Source organism: Acipenser ruthenus, chromosome 44, assembly GCF_902713425.1.
Source record: "Acipenser ruthenus chromosome 44, fAciRut3.2 maternal haplotype, whole genome shotgun sequence".
Classification (NCBI taxonomy): domain Eukaryota; kingdom Metazoa; phylum Chordata; class Actinopteri; order Acipenseriformes; family Acipenseridae; genus Acipenser; species Acipenser ruthenus.
The window spans coordinates 5,692,000-5,701,406 of NC_081232.1; the positions used below are offsets into that span (position 1 = coordinate 5,692,000).

Here is a 9,407-nt window from a genome sequence, read left to right on the forward strand (position 1 = left end):
CCTTTTGTCCTCCACACATTTCAATTGTAAAATGTAATTACAAAAATGTAATGCCTGCAGCACTTGATATTCCCAGGGGGTCTCCCATCCAAGTACTAACCAAGCCCAACATTGCTTAGCTTCTGAGATCAGACGAGATCAGGCTTATTCAAGGTGGTGTGGCCGCAGGCGATTGCATTTCTGCTTTCATGACTTTTATGTTTAGTGAGCTGGGGGTGATTCCTCCAAAATTTCCTTTTGTCCTCCACACATTTCTATTGTAAAATGTAATGCCTGCAGCACTTGATATTCCCAGGTGGTCTCCCATCCAAGTACTAACCAAGCCCAACATTGCTTAGCTTCTGAGATCAGACGAGATCAGGCTTATTCAAGGTGGTGTGGCCGCAGGCGATTGCATTTCTGCTTTCATGACTTTTATGTTTAGTGAGCTGGGGGTGATTCCGCCAAAATTTCCTTTTGTCCTCCACACATTTCAATTGTAAAATGTAATTACAAAAATGTAATGCCTGCAGCACTTGATATTCCCAGGTGGTCTCCCATCCAAGTACTAACCAAGCCCAACATTGCTTAGCTTCTGAGATCAGACGAGATCAGGCTTATTCAAGGTGGTGTGGCCGCAGGCGATTGCATTTCTGCTTTCATGACTTTTATGTTTATTGAGCTGGGGGTGATTCCTCCAAAATTTCCTTTTGTCCACACATTTCAATTGTAAAATGTAATTACAAAAATGTAATGCCTGCAGCACTTGATATTCCCAGGTGGTCTCCCATCCAAGTACTAACCAAGCCCAACATTGCTTAGCTTCTGAGATCAGACGAGATCAGGCTTATTCAAGGTGGTGTGGCCGCAGGCGATTGCATTTCTGCTTTCATGACTTTTATGTTTAGTGAGCTGGGGGTGATTCCTCCAAAATTTCCTTTTGTCCTCCACACATTTCAATTGTAAAATGTAATTACAAAAATGTAATGCCTGCAGCACATGATATTCCCAGGTGGTCTCCCATCCAAGTACTAACCAAGCCCAACATTGCTTAGCTTCTGAGATCAGACGAGATCAGGCTTATTCAAGGTGGTGTGGCCGCAGGCGATTGCATTTCTGCTTTCATGACTTTTATGTTTAGTGAGCTGGGGGTGATTCCTCCAAAATTTCCTTTTGTCCTCCACACATTTCAATTGTAAAATGTAATGCCTGCAGCACTTGATATTCCCAGGTGGTCTCCCATCCAAGTACTAACCAAGCCCAACATTGCTTAGCTTCTGAGATCAGGCTTATTCAAGGTGGTGTGGCCGCAGGCGATTGCATTTCTGCTTTCATGACTTTTATGTTTAGTGAGCTGGGGGTGATTCCTCCAAAATTTCCTTTTGTCCTCCACACATTTCAATTGTAAAATGTAATGCCTGCAGCACTTGATATTCCCAGGTGGTCTCCCATCCAAGTACTAACCAAGCCCAACATTGCTTAGCTTCTGAGATCAGACGAGATCAGGCTTATTCAAGGTGGTGTGGCCGCAGGCGATTGCATTTCTGCTTTCATGACTTTTATGTTTAGTGAGCTGGGGGTGATTCCTCCAAAATTTCCTTTTGTCCTCCACACATTTCAATTGTAAAATGTAATGCCTGCAGCACTTGATATTCCCAGGTGGTCTCCCATCCAAGTACTAACCAAGCCCAACATTGCTTAGCTTCTGAGATCAGACGAGATCAGGCTTATTCAAGGTGGTGTGGCCGCAGGCGATTGCATTTCTGCTTTCATGACTTTTATGTTTAGTGAGCTGGGGGTGATTCCTCCAAAATTTCCTTTTGTCCTCCACACATTTCAATTGTAAAATGTAATTACAAAAATGTAATGCCTGCAGCACTTGATATTCCCAGGTGGTCTCCCATCCAAGTACTAATCAAGCCCAACATTGCTTAGCTTCTGAGATCAGACGAGATCAGGCTTATTCAAGGTGGTGTGGCCGCAGGCGATGGCATTTCTGCTTTCATGACTTTTATGTTTAGTGAGCTGGGGGTGATTCCTCCAAAATTTCCTTTTGTCCTCCACACATTTCAATTGTAAAATGTAATGCCTGCAGCACTTGATATTCCCAGGTGGTCTCCCATCCAAGTACTAACCAAGCCCAACATTGCTTAGCTTCTGAGATCAGACAAGATCAGGCTTATTCAAGGTGGTGTGGCCGCAGGCGATTGCATTTCTGCTTTCATGACTTTTATGTTTAGTGAGCTGGGGGTGATTCCTCCAAAATTTCCTTTTGTCCTCCACACATTTCAATTGTAAAATGTAATTACAAAAATGTAATGCCTGCAGCACTTGATATTCCCAGGTGGTCTCCCATCCAAGTACTAACCAAGCCCAACATTGCTTAGCTTCTGAGATCAGACGAGATCAGACAAGATCAGGCTTATTCAAGGTGGTGTGGCCGCAGGCGATTGCATTTCTGCTTTCATGACTTTTATGTTTAGTGAGCTGGGGGTGATTCCTCCAAAATTTCCTTTTGTCCACACATTTCAATTGTAAAATGTAATTACAAAAATGTAATGCCTGCAGCACTTGATATTCCCACGTGGTCTCCCATCCAAGTACTAACCAAGCCCAACATTGCTTAGCTTCTGAGATCAGACGAGATCAGGCTTATTCAAGGTGGTGTGGCCGCAGGCGATTGCATTTCTGCTTTCATGACTTTTATGTTTAGTGAGCTGGGGGTGATTCCTCCAAAATTTCCTTTTGTCCTCCACACATTTCAATTGTAAAATGTAATGCCTGCAGCACTTGATATTCCCAGGTGGTCTCCCATCCAAGTACTAACCAAGCCCAACATTGCTTAGCTTCTGAGATCAGACAAGATCAGGCTTATTCAAGGTGGTGTGGCCGCAGGCAATTGCATTTCTGCTTTCATGACTTTTATGTTTATTGAGCTGGGGGTGATTCCTCCAAAATTTCCTTTTGTCCACACATTTCAATTGTAAAATGTAATTACAAAAATGTAATGCCTGCAGCACTTGATATTCCCAGGTGGTCTCCCATCCAAGTACTAACCAAGCCCAACATTGCTTAGCTTCTGAGATCAGACGAGATCAGGCTTATTCAAGGTGGTGTGGCCGCAGGCGATTGCATTTCTGCTTTCATGACTTTTATGTTTAGTGAGCTGGGGGTGATTCCTCCAAAATTTCCTTTTGTCCTCCACACATTTCAATTGTAAAATGTAATTACAAAAATGTAATGCCTGCAGCACATGATATTCCCAGGTGGTCTCCCATCCAAGTACTAACCAAGCCCAACATTGCTTAGCTTCTGAGATCAGACGAGATCAGGCTTATTCAAGGTGGTGTGGCCGCAGGCGATTGCATTTCTGCTTTCATGACTTTTATGTTTAGTGAGCTGGGGGTGATTCCTCCAAAATTTCCTTTTGTCCTCCACACATTTCAATTGTAAAATGTAATGCCTGCAGCACTTGATATTCCCAGGTGGTCTCCCATCCAAGTACTAACCAAGCCCAACATTGCTTAGCTTCTGAGATCAGGCTTATTCAAGGTGGTGTGGCCGCAGGCGATTGCATTTCTGCTTTCATGACTTTTATGTTTAGTGAGCTGGGGGTGATTCCTCCAAAATTTCCTTTTGTCCTCCACACATTTCAATTGTAAAATGTAATGCCTGCAGCACTTGATATTCCCAGGTGGTCTCCCATCCAAGTACTAACCAAGCCCAACATTGCTTAGCTTCTGAGATCAGACGAGATCAGGCTTATTCAAGGTGGTGTGGCCGCAGGCGATTGCATTTCTGCTTTCATGACTTTTATGTTTAGTGAGCTGGGGGTGATTCCTCCAAAATTTCCTTTTGTCCTCCACACATTTCAATTGTAAAATGTAATGCCTGCAGCACTTGATATTCCCAGGTGGTCTCCCATCCAAGTACTAACCAAGCCCAACATTGCTTAGCTTCTGAGATCAGACGAGATCAGGCTTATTCAAGGTGGTGTGGCCGCAGGCGATTGCATTTCTGCTTTCATGACTTTTATGTTTAGTGAGCTGGGGGTGATTCCTCCAAAATTTCCTTTTGTCCTCCACACATTTCAATTGTAAAATGTAATTACAAAAATGTAATGCCTGCAGCACTTGATATTCCCAGGTGGTCTCCCATCCAAGTACTAATCAAGCCCAACATTGCTTAGCTTCTGAGATCAGACGAGATCAGGCTTATTCAAGGTGGTGTGGCCGCAGGCGATGGCATTTCTGCTTTCATGACTTTTATGTTTAGTGAGCTGGGGGTGATTCCTCCAAAATTTCCTTTTGTCCTCCACACATTTCAATTGTAAAATGTAATGCCTGCAGCACTTGATATTCCCAGGTGGTCTCCCATCCAAGTACTAACCAAGCCCAACATTGCTTAGCTTCTGAGATCAGACAAGATCAGGCTTATTCAAGGTGGTGTGGCCGCAGGCGATTGCATTTCTGCTTTCATGACTTTTATGTTTAGTGAGCTGGGGGTGATTCCTCCAAAATTTCCTTTTGTCCTCCACACATTTCAATTGTAAAATGTAATTACAAAAATGTAATGCCTGCAGCACTTGATATTCCCAGGTGGTCTCCCATCCAAGTACTAACCAAGCCCAACATTGCTTAGCTTCTGAGATCAGACGAGATCAGACAAGATCAGGCTTATTCAAGGTGGTGTGGCCGCAGGCGATTGCATTTCTGCTTTCATGACTTTTATGTTTAGTGAGCTGGGGGTGATTCCTCCAAAATTTCCTTTTGTCCTCCACACATTTCAATTGTAAAATGTAATTACAAAAATGTAATGCCTGCAGCACTTGATATTCCCACGTGGTCTCCCATCCAAGTACTAACCAAGCCCAACATTGCTTAGCTTCTGAGATCAGACGAGATCAGGCTTATTCAAGGTGGTGTGGCCGCAGGCGATTGCATTTCTGCTTTCATGACTTTTATGTTTAGTGAGCTGGGGGTGATTCCTCCAAAATTTCCTTTTGTCCTCCACACATTTCAATTGTAAAATGTAATGCCTGCAGCACTTGATATTCCCAGGTGGTCTCCCATCCAAGTACTAACCAAGCCCAACATTGCTTAGCTTCTGAGATCAGACAAGATCAGGCTTATTCAAGGTGGTGTGGCCGCAGGCAATTGCATTTCTGCTTTCATGACTTTTATGTTTAGTGAGCTGGGGGTGATTCCTCCAAAATTTCCTTTTGTCCTCCACACATTTCAATTGTAAAATGTAATGCCTGCAGCACTTGATATTCCCAGGTGGTCTCCCATCCAAGTACTAACCAAGCCCAACATTGCTTAGCTTCTGAGATCAGACGAGATCAGGCTTATTCAAGGTGGTGTGGCCGCAGGCGATTGCATTTCTGCTTTCATGACTTTTATGTTTAGTGAGCTGGGGGTGATTCCTCCAAAATTTCCTTTTGTCCTCCACACATTTCAATTGTAAAATGTAATGCCTGCAGCACTTGATATTCCCAGGTGGTCTCCCATCCAAGTACTAACCAAGCCCAACATTGCTTAGCTTCTGAGATCAGACGAGATCAGGCTTATTCAAGGTGGTGTGACCGCAGGCGATTGCATTTCTGCTTTCATGACTTTTATGTTTAGTGAGCTGGGGGTGATTCCTCCAAAATTTCCTTTTGTCCTCCACACATTTCTATTGTAAAATGTAATTACAAAAATGTAATGCCTGCAGCACTTGATATTCCCAGGTGGTCTCCCATCCAAGTACTAACCAAGCCCAACATTGCTTAGCTTCTGAGATCAGACGAGATCAGGCTTATTCAAGGTGGTGTGGCCGCAGGCGATTGCATTTCTGCTTTCATGACTTTTATGTTTAGTGAGCTGGGGGTGATTCCTCCAAAATTTCCTTTTGTCCTCCACACATTTCAATTGTAAAATGTAATGCCTGCAGCACTTGATATTCCCAGGTGGTCTCCCATCCAAGTACTAACCAAGCCCAACATTGCTTAGCTTCTGAGATCAGACGAGATCAGGCTTATTCAAGGTGGTGTGGCCGCAGGCGATTGCTGTTCTGCTTTCATGACTTTTATGTTTAGTGAGCTGGGGGTGATTCCTCCAAAATTTCCTTTTGTCCTCCACACATTTCAATTGTAAAATGTAATGCCTGCAGCACTTGATATTCCCAGGTGGTCTCCCATCCAAGTACTAACCAAGCCCAACATTGCTTAGCTTCTGAGATCAGACGAGATCAGGCTTATTCAAGGTGGTGTGGCCGCAGGCGATTGCTTTTCTGCTTTCATGACTTTTATGTTTAGTGAGCTGGGGGTGATTCCTCCAAAATTTCCTTTTGTCCTCCACACATTTCAATTGTAAAATGTAATGCCTGCAGCACTTGATATTCCCAGGTGGTCTCCCATCCAAGTACTAACCAAGCCCAACATTGCTTAGCTTCTGATATCAGACGAGATCAGGCTTATTCAAGGTGGTGTGGCCGCAGGCGATTGCATTTCTGCTTTCATGACTTTTATGTTTAGTGAGCTGGGGGTGATTCCTCCAAAATTTCCTTTTGTCCTCCACACATTTCTATCGTAAAATGTAATTACAAAAATGTAATGCCTGCAGCACTTGATATTCCCAGGTGGTCTCCCATCCAAGTACTAACCAAGCCCAACATTGCTTAGCTTCTGAGATCAGACGAGATCAGGCTTATTCAAGGTGGTGTGACCGCAGGCGATTGCATTTCTGCTTTCATGACTTTTATGTTTAGTGAGCTGGGGGTGATTCCTCCAAAATTTCCTTTTGTCCTCCACACATTTCAATTGTAAAATGTAATGCCTGCAGCACTTGATATTCCCAGGTGGTCTCCCATCCAAGTACTAACCAAGCCCAACATTGCTTAGCTTCTGAGATCAGGCTTATTCAAGGTGGTGTGGCCGCAGGCGATTGCATTTCTGCTTTCATGACTTTTATGTTTAGTGAGCTGGGGGTGATTCCTCCAAAATTTCCTTTTGTCCTCCACACATTTCAATTGTAAAATGTAATGCCTGCAGCACTTGATATTCCCAGGTGGTCTCCCATCCAAGTACTAACCAAGCCCAACATTGCTTAGCTTCTGAGATCAGACGAGATCAGGCTTATTCAAGGTGGCGTGGCCGCAGGCGATTGCTGTTCTGCTTTCATGACTTTTATGTTTAGTGAGCTGGGGGTGATTCCTCCAAAATTTCCTTTTGTCCTCCACACATTTCAATTGTAAAATGTAATGCCTGCAGCACTTGATATTCCCAGGTGGTCTCCCATCCAAGTACTAACCAAGCCCAACATTGCTTAGCTTCTGAGATCAGACGAGATCAGGCTTATTCAAGGTGGTGTGGCCGCAGGCGATGGCATTTCTGCTTTCATGACTTTTATGTTTAGTGAGCTGGGGGTGATTCCTCCAAAATTTCCTTTTGTCCTCCACACATTTCAATTGTAAAATGTAATGCCTGCAGCACTTGATATTCCCAGGTGGTCTCCCATCCAAGTACTAACCAAGCCCAACATTGCTTAGCTTCTGAAATCAGACGAGATCAGGCTTATTCAAGGTGGTGTGGCCGCAGGCGATTGCATTTCTGCTTTCATGACTTTTATGTTTAGTGAGCTGGGGGTGATTCCTCCAAAATTTCCTTTTGTCCTCCACACATTTCAATTGTAAAATGTAATGCCTGCAGCACTTGATATTCCCAGGTGGTCTCCCATCCAAGTACTAACCAAGCCCAACATTGCTTAGCTTCTGAGATCAGACGAGATCAGGCTTATTCAAGGTGGTGTGGCCGCAGGCGATTGCTGTTCTGCTTTCATGACTTTTATGTTTAGTGAGCTGGGGGTGATTCCTCCAAAATTTCCTTTTGTCCTCCACACATTTCAATTGTAAAATGTAATGCCTGCAGCACTTGATATTCCCAGGTGGTCTCCCATCCAAGTACTAACCAAGCCCAACATTGCTTAGCTTCTGAGATCAGACGAGATCAGGCTTATTCAAGGTGGTGTGGCCGCAGGCGATTGCATTTCTGCTTTCATGACTTTTATGTTTAGTGAGCTGGGGGTGATTCCTCCAAAATTTCCTTTTGTCCTCCACACATTTCAATTGTAAAATGTAATTACAAAAATGTAATGCCTGCAGCACTTGATATTCCCAGGTGGTCTCCCATCCAAGTACTAACCAAGCCCAACATTGCTTAGCTTCTGAGATCAGACGAGATCAGGCTTATTCAAGGTGGCGTGGCCGCAGGCGATTGCATTTCTGCTTTCATGACTTTTATGTTTAGTGAGCTGGGGGTGATTCCTCCAAAATTTCCTTTTGTCCTCCACACATTTCAATTGTAAAATGTAATGCCTGCAGCACTTGATATTCCCAGGTGGTCTCCCATCCAAGTACTAACCAAGCCCAACATTGCTTAGCTTCTGAGATCAGACGAGATCAGGCTTATTCAAGGTGGTGTGGCCGCAGGCGATGGCATTTCTGCTTTCATGACTTTTATGTTTAGTGAGCTGGGGGTGATTCCTCCAAAATTTCCTTTTGTCCTCCACACATTTCAATTGTAAAATGTAATGCCTGCAGCACTTGATATTCCCAGGTGGTCTCCCATCCAAGTACTAACCAAGCCCAACATTGCTTAGCTTCTGAAATCAGACGAGATCAGGCTTATTCAAGGTGGTGTGGCCGCAGGCGATTGCATTTCTGCTTTCATGACTTTTATGTTTAGTGAGCTGGGGGTGATTCCTCCAAAATTTCCTTTTGTCCTCCACACATTTCAATTGTAAAATGTAATGCCTGCAGCACTTGATATTCCCAGGTGGTCTCCCATCCAAGTACTAACCAAGCCCAACATTGCTTAGCTTCTGAAATCAGACGAGATCAGGCTTATTCAAGGTGGTGTGGCCGCAAGCGATTGCATTTCTGCTTTCATGACTTTTATGTTTAGTGAGCTGGGGGTGATTCCTCCAAAATTTCCTTTTGTCCTCCACACATTTCAATTGTAAAATGTAATTACAAAAATGTAATCCCTGCAGCACTTGATATTCCCAGGTGGTCTCCCATCCAAGTACTAACCAAGCCCAACATTGCTTAGCTTCTGAGATCAGACGAGATCAGGCTTATTCAAGGTGGTGAGGCCGCAGGCGATTGCATTTCTGCTTTCATGACTTTTATGTTTAGTGAGCTGGGGGTGATTCCTCCAAAATTTCCTTTTGTCCTCCACACATTTCAATTGTAAAATGTAATTACAAAAATGTAATGCCTGCAGCACTTGATATTCCCAGGTGGTCTCCCATCCAAGTACTAACCAAGCCCAACATTGCTTAGCTTCTGAGATCAGACGAGATCAGGCTTATTCAAGGTGGTGTGGCCGCAGGCGATTGCATTTCTGCTTTCATGACTTTTATGTTTAGTGAGCTGGGGTTGATTCC

At 43.9% G+C, this 9,407-nt stretch overlaps 37 non-coding genes and 5 pseudogenes across 37 annotated transcripts; all 42 read right to left on the bottom strand.

The window, feature by feature from the left end:
* Nucleotides 1-51: 51 nt before the first annotated feature.
* LOC131720656 (5S ribosomal RNA) lies at nucleotides 52-170 on the bottom strand. Its single transcript, XR_009319553.1, has one exon. It is a non-coding gene; the product is annotated as a 5S ribosomal RNA (ribosomal RNA).
* A 100-nt stretch (nucleotides 171-270) lies between these two features.
* On the bottom strand, nucleotides 271-389 carry LOC131719830 (5S ribosomal RNA). Its single transcript, XR_009318729.1, has one exon. It is a non-coding gene; the product is annotated as a 5S ribosomal RNA (ribosomal RNA).
* A 114-nt stretch (nucleotides 390-503) lies between these two features.
* On the bottom strand, nucleotides 504-622 carry LOC131719831 (5S ribosomal RNA). Its single transcript, XR_009318730.1, has one exon. It is a non-coding gene; the product is annotated as a 5S ribosomal RNA (ribosomal RNA).
* A 111-nt stretch (nucleotides 623-733) lies between these two features.
* On the bottom strand, nucleotides 734-852 carry LOC131719832 (5S ribosomal RNA). Its single transcript, XR_009318731.1, has one exon. It is a non-coding gene; the product is annotated as a 5S ribosomal RNA (ribosomal RNA).
* Nucleotides 853-966: 114 nt separating this feature from the next.
* LOC131711033 (5S ribosomal RNA) lies at nucleotides 967-1,085 on the bottom strand. The gene has a single exon (XR_009312915.1). It is a non-coding gene; the product is annotated as a 5S ribosomal RNA (ribosomal RNA).
* Nucleotides 1,086-1,185: 100 nt separating this feature from the next.
* LOC131715218 (5S ribosomal RNA) lies at nucleotides 1,186-1,294 on the bottom strand (annotated as a pseudogene).
* A 100-nt stretch (nucleotides 1,295-1,394) lies between these two features.
* LOC131719833 (5S ribosomal RNA) lies at nucleotides 1,395-1,513 on the bottom strand. Its single transcript, XR_009318732.1, has one exon. It is a non-coding gene; the product is annotated as a 5S ribosomal RNA (ribosomal RNA).
* Nucleotides 1,514-1,613: 100 nt separating this feature from the next.
* LOC131719834 (5S ribosomal RNA) lies at nucleotides 1,614-1,732 on the bottom strand. Its single transcript, XR_009318733.1, has one exon. It is a non-coding gene; the product is annotated as a 5S ribosomal RNA (ribosomal RNA).
* A 114-nt stretch (nucleotides 1,733-1,846) lies between these two features.
* On the bottom strand, nucleotides 1,847-1,965 carry LOC131717122 (5S ribosomal RNA). The gene has a single exon (XR_009316007.1). It is a non-coding gene; the product is annotated as a 5S ribosomal RNA (ribosomal RNA).
* Nucleotides 1,966-2,065: 100 nt separating this feature from the next.
* Nucleotides 2,066-2,184, bottom strand: LOC131711867 (5S ribosomal RNA). Its single transcript, XR_009313756.1, has one exon. It is a non-coding gene; the product is annotated as a 5S ribosomal RNA (ribosomal RNA).
* Nucleotides 2,185-2,298: 114 nt separating this feature from the next.
* Nucleotides 2,299-2,427, bottom strand: LOC131713997 (5S ribosomal RNA; annotated as a pseudogene).
* A 111-nt stretch (nucleotides 2,428-2,538) lies between these two features.
* Nucleotides 2,539-2,657, bottom strand: LOC131720782 (5S ribosomal RNA). Its single transcript, XR_009319679.1, has one exon. It is a non-coding gene; the product is annotated as a 5S ribosomal RNA (ribosomal RNA).
* A 100-nt stretch (nucleotides 2,658-2,757) lies between these two features.
* LOC131711869 (5S ribosomal RNA) lies at nucleotides 2,758-2,876 on the bottom strand. The gene has a single exon (XR_009313758.1). It is a non-coding gene; the product is annotated as a 5S ribosomal RNA (ribosomal RNA).
* A 111-nt stretch (nucleotides 2,877-2,987) lies between these two features.
* On the bottom strand, nucleotides 2,988-3,106 carry LOC131719835 (5S ribosomal RNA). The gene has a single exon (XR_009318734.1). It is a non-coding gene; the product is annotated as a 5S ribosomal RNA (ribosomal RNA).
* A 114-nt stretch (nucleotides 3,107-3,220) lies between these two features.
* On the bottom strand, nucleotides 3,221-3,339 carry LOC131711034 (5S ribosomal RNA). Its single transcript, XR_009312916.1, has one exon. It is a non-coding gene; the product is annotated as a 5S ribosomal RNA (ribosomal RNA).
* A 100-nt stretch (nucleotides 3,340-3,439) lies between these two features.
* LOC131715220 (5S ribosomal RNA) lies at nucleotides 3,440-3,548 on the bottom strand (annotated as a pseudogene).
* Nucleotides 3,549-3,648: 100 nt separating this feature from the next.
* Nucleotides 3,649-3,767, bottom strand: LOC131719836 (5S ribosomal RNA). Its single transcript, XR_009318735.1, has one exon. It is a non-coding gene; the product is annotated as a 5S ribosomal RNA (ribosomal RNA).
* A 100-nt stretch (nucleotides 3,768-3,867) lies between these two features.
* LOC131719838 (5S ribosomal RNA) lies at nucleotides 3,868-3,986 on the bottom strand. The gene has a single exon (XR_009318737.1). It is a non-coding gene; the product is annotated as a 5S ribosomal RNA (ribosomal RNA).
* A 114-nt stretch (nucleotides 3,987-4,100) lies between these two features.
* LOC131717133 (5S ribosomal RNA) lies at nucleotides 4,101-4,219 on the bottom strand. Its single transcript, XR_009316018.1, has one exon. It is a non-coding gene; the product is annotated as a 5S ribosomal RNA (ribosomal RNA).
* Nucleotides 4,220-4,319: 100 nt separating this feature from the next.
* LOC131711870 (5S ribosomal RNA) lies at nucleotides 4,320-4,438 on the bottom strand. The gene has a single exon (XR_009313759.1). It is a non-coding gene; the product is annotated as a 5S ribosomal RNA (ribosomal RNA).
* A 114-nt stretch (nucleotides 4,439-4,552) lies between these two features.
* Nucleotides 4,553-4,681, bottom strand: LOC131713998 (5S ribosomal RNA; annotated as a pseudogene).
* A 114-nt stretch (nucleotides 4,682-4,795) lies between these two features.
* Nucleotides 4,796-4,914, bottom strand: LOC131720783 (5S ribosomal RNA). Its single transcript, XR_009319680.1, has one exon. It is a non-coding gene; the product is annotated as a 5S ribosomal RNA (ribosomal RNA).
* A 100-nt stretch (nucleotides 4,915-5,014) lies between these two features.
* Nucleotides 5,015-5,133, bottom strand: LOC131711871 (5S ribosomal RNA). Its single transcript, XR_009313760.1, has one exon. It is a non-coding gene; the product is annotated as a 5S ribosomal RNA (ribosomal RNA).
* A 100-nt stretch (nucleotides 5,134-5,233) lies between these two features.
* Nucleotides 5,234-5,352, bottom strand: LOC131719839 (5S ribosomal RNA). The gene has a single exon (XR_009318738.1). It is a non-coding gene; the product is annotated as a 5S ribosomal RNA (ribosomal RNA).
* A 100-nt stretch (nucleotides 5,353-5,452) lies between these two features.
* On the bottom strand, nucleotides 5,453-5,571 carry LOC131709901 (5S ribosomal RNA). The gene has a single exon (XR_009311765.1). It is a non-coding gene; the product is annotated as a 5S ribosomal RNA (ribosomal RNA).
* Nucleotides 5,572-5,685: 114 nt separating this feature from the next.
* LOC131719840 (5S ribosomal RNA) lies at nucleotides 5,686-5,804 on the bottom strand. Its single transcript, XR_009318739.1, has one exon. It is a non-coding gene; the product is annotated as a 5S ribosomal RNA (ribosomal RNA).
* Nucleotides 5,805-5,904: 100 nt separating this feature from the next.
* Nucleotides 5,905-6,023, bottom strand: LOC131719841 (5S ribosomal RNA). Its single transcript, XR_009318740.1, has one exon. It is a non-coding gene; the product is annotated as a 5S ribosomal RNA (ribosomal RNA).
* A 100-nt stretch (nucleotides 6,024-6,123) lies between these two features.
* LOC131719842 (5S ribosomal RNA) lies at nucleotides 6,124-6,242 on the bottom strand. Its single transcript, XR_009318741.1, has one exon. It is a non-coding gene; the product is annotated as a 5S ribosomal RNA (ribosomal RNA).
* Nucleotides 6,243-6,342: 100 nt separating this feature from the next.
* On the bottom strand, nucleotides 6,343-6,461 carry LOC131711994 (5S ribosomal RNA). Its single transcript, XR_009313883.1, has one exon. It is a non-coding gene; the product is annotated as a 5S ribosomal RNA (ribosomal RNA).
* Nucleotides 6,462-6,575: 114 nt separating this feature from the next.
* LOC131709902 (5S ribosomal RNA) lies at nucleotides 6,576-6,694 on the bottom strand. The gene has a single exon (XR_009311766.1). It is a non-coding gene; the product is annotated as a 5S ribosomal RNA (ribosomal RNA).
* Nucleotides 6,695-6,794: 100 nt separating this feature from the next.
* LOC131715221 (5S ribosomal RNA) lies at nucleotides 6,795-6,903 on the bottom strand (annotated as a pseudogene).
* Nucleotides 6,904-7,003: 100 nt separating this feature from the next.
* Nucleotides 7,004-7,122, bottom strand: LOC131710619 (5S ribosomal RNA). The gene has a single exon (XR_009312502.1). It is a non-coding gene; the product is annotated as a 5S ribosomal RNA (ribosomal RNA).
* Nucleotides 7,123-7,222: 100 nt separating this feature from the next.
* Nucleotides 7,223-7,341, bottom strand: LOC131719843 (5S ribosomal RNA). Its single transcript, XR_009318742.1, has one exon. It is a non-coding gene; the product is annotated as a 5S ribosomal RNA (ribosomal RNA).
* A 100-nt stretch (nucleotides 7,342-7,441) lies between these two features.
* On the bottom strand, nucleotides 7,442-7,560 carry LOC131711373 (5S ribosomal RNA). The gene has a single exon (XR_009313257.1). It is a non-coding gene; the product is annotated as a 5S ribosomal RNA (ribosomal RNA).
* A 100-nt stretch (nucleotides 7,561-7,660) lies between these two features.
* LOC131719844 (5S ribosomal RNA) lies at nucleotides 7,661-7,779 on the bottom strand. The gene has a single exon (XR_009318743.1). It is a non-coding gene; the product is annotated as a 5S ribosomal RNA (ribosomal RNA).
* A 100-nt stretch (nucleotides 7,780-7,879) lies between these two features.
* LOC131719845 (5S ribosomal RNA) lies at nucleotides 7,880-7,998 on the bottom strand. The gene has a single exon (XR_009318744.1). It is a non-coding gene; the product is annotated as a 5S ribosomal RNA (ribosomal RNA).
* Nucleotides 7,999-8,112: 114 nt separating this feature from the next.
* On the bottom strand, nucleotides 8,113-8,231 carry LOC131710620 (5S ribosomal RNA). The gene has a single exon (XR_009312503.1). It is a non-coding gene; the product is annotated as a 5S ribosomal RNA (ribosomal RNA).
* A 100-nt stretch (nucleotides 8,232-8,331) lies between these two features.
* LOC131719846 (5S ribosomal RNA) lies at nucleotides 8,332-8,450 on the bottom strand. The gene has a single exon (XR_009318745.1). It is a non-coding gene; the product is annotated as a 5S ribosomal RNA (ribosomal RNA).
* A 100-nt stretch (nucleotides 8,451-8,550) lies between these two features.
* LOC131711374 (5S ribosomal RNA) lies at nucleotides 8,551-8,669 on the bottom strand. The gene has a single exon (XR_009313258.1). It is a non-coding gene; the product is annotated as a 5S ribosomal RNA (ribosomal RNA).
* Nucleotides 8,670-8,769: 100 nt separating this feature from the next.
* LOC131712471 (5S ribosomal RNA) lies at nucleotides 8,770-8,888 on the bottom strand. The gene has a single exon (XR_009314362.1). It is a non-coding gene; the product is annotated as a 5S ribosomal RNA (ribosomal RNA).
* Nucleotides 8,889-9,002: 114 nt separating this feature from the next.
* LOC131713057 (5S ribosomal RNA) lies at nucleotides 9,003-9,121 on the bottom strand. Its single transcript, XR_009314945.1, has one exon. It is a non-coding gene; the product is annotated as a 5S ribosomal RNA (ribosomal RNA).
* Nucleotides 9,122-9,235: 114 nt separating this feature from the next.
* On the bottom strand, nucleotides 9,236-9,354 carry LOC131719847 (5S ribosomal RNA). The gene has a single exon (XR_009318746.1). It is a non-coding gene; the product is annotated as a 5S ribosomal RNA (ribosomal RNA).
* Nucleotides 9,355-9,407: the final 53 nt, after the last annotated feature.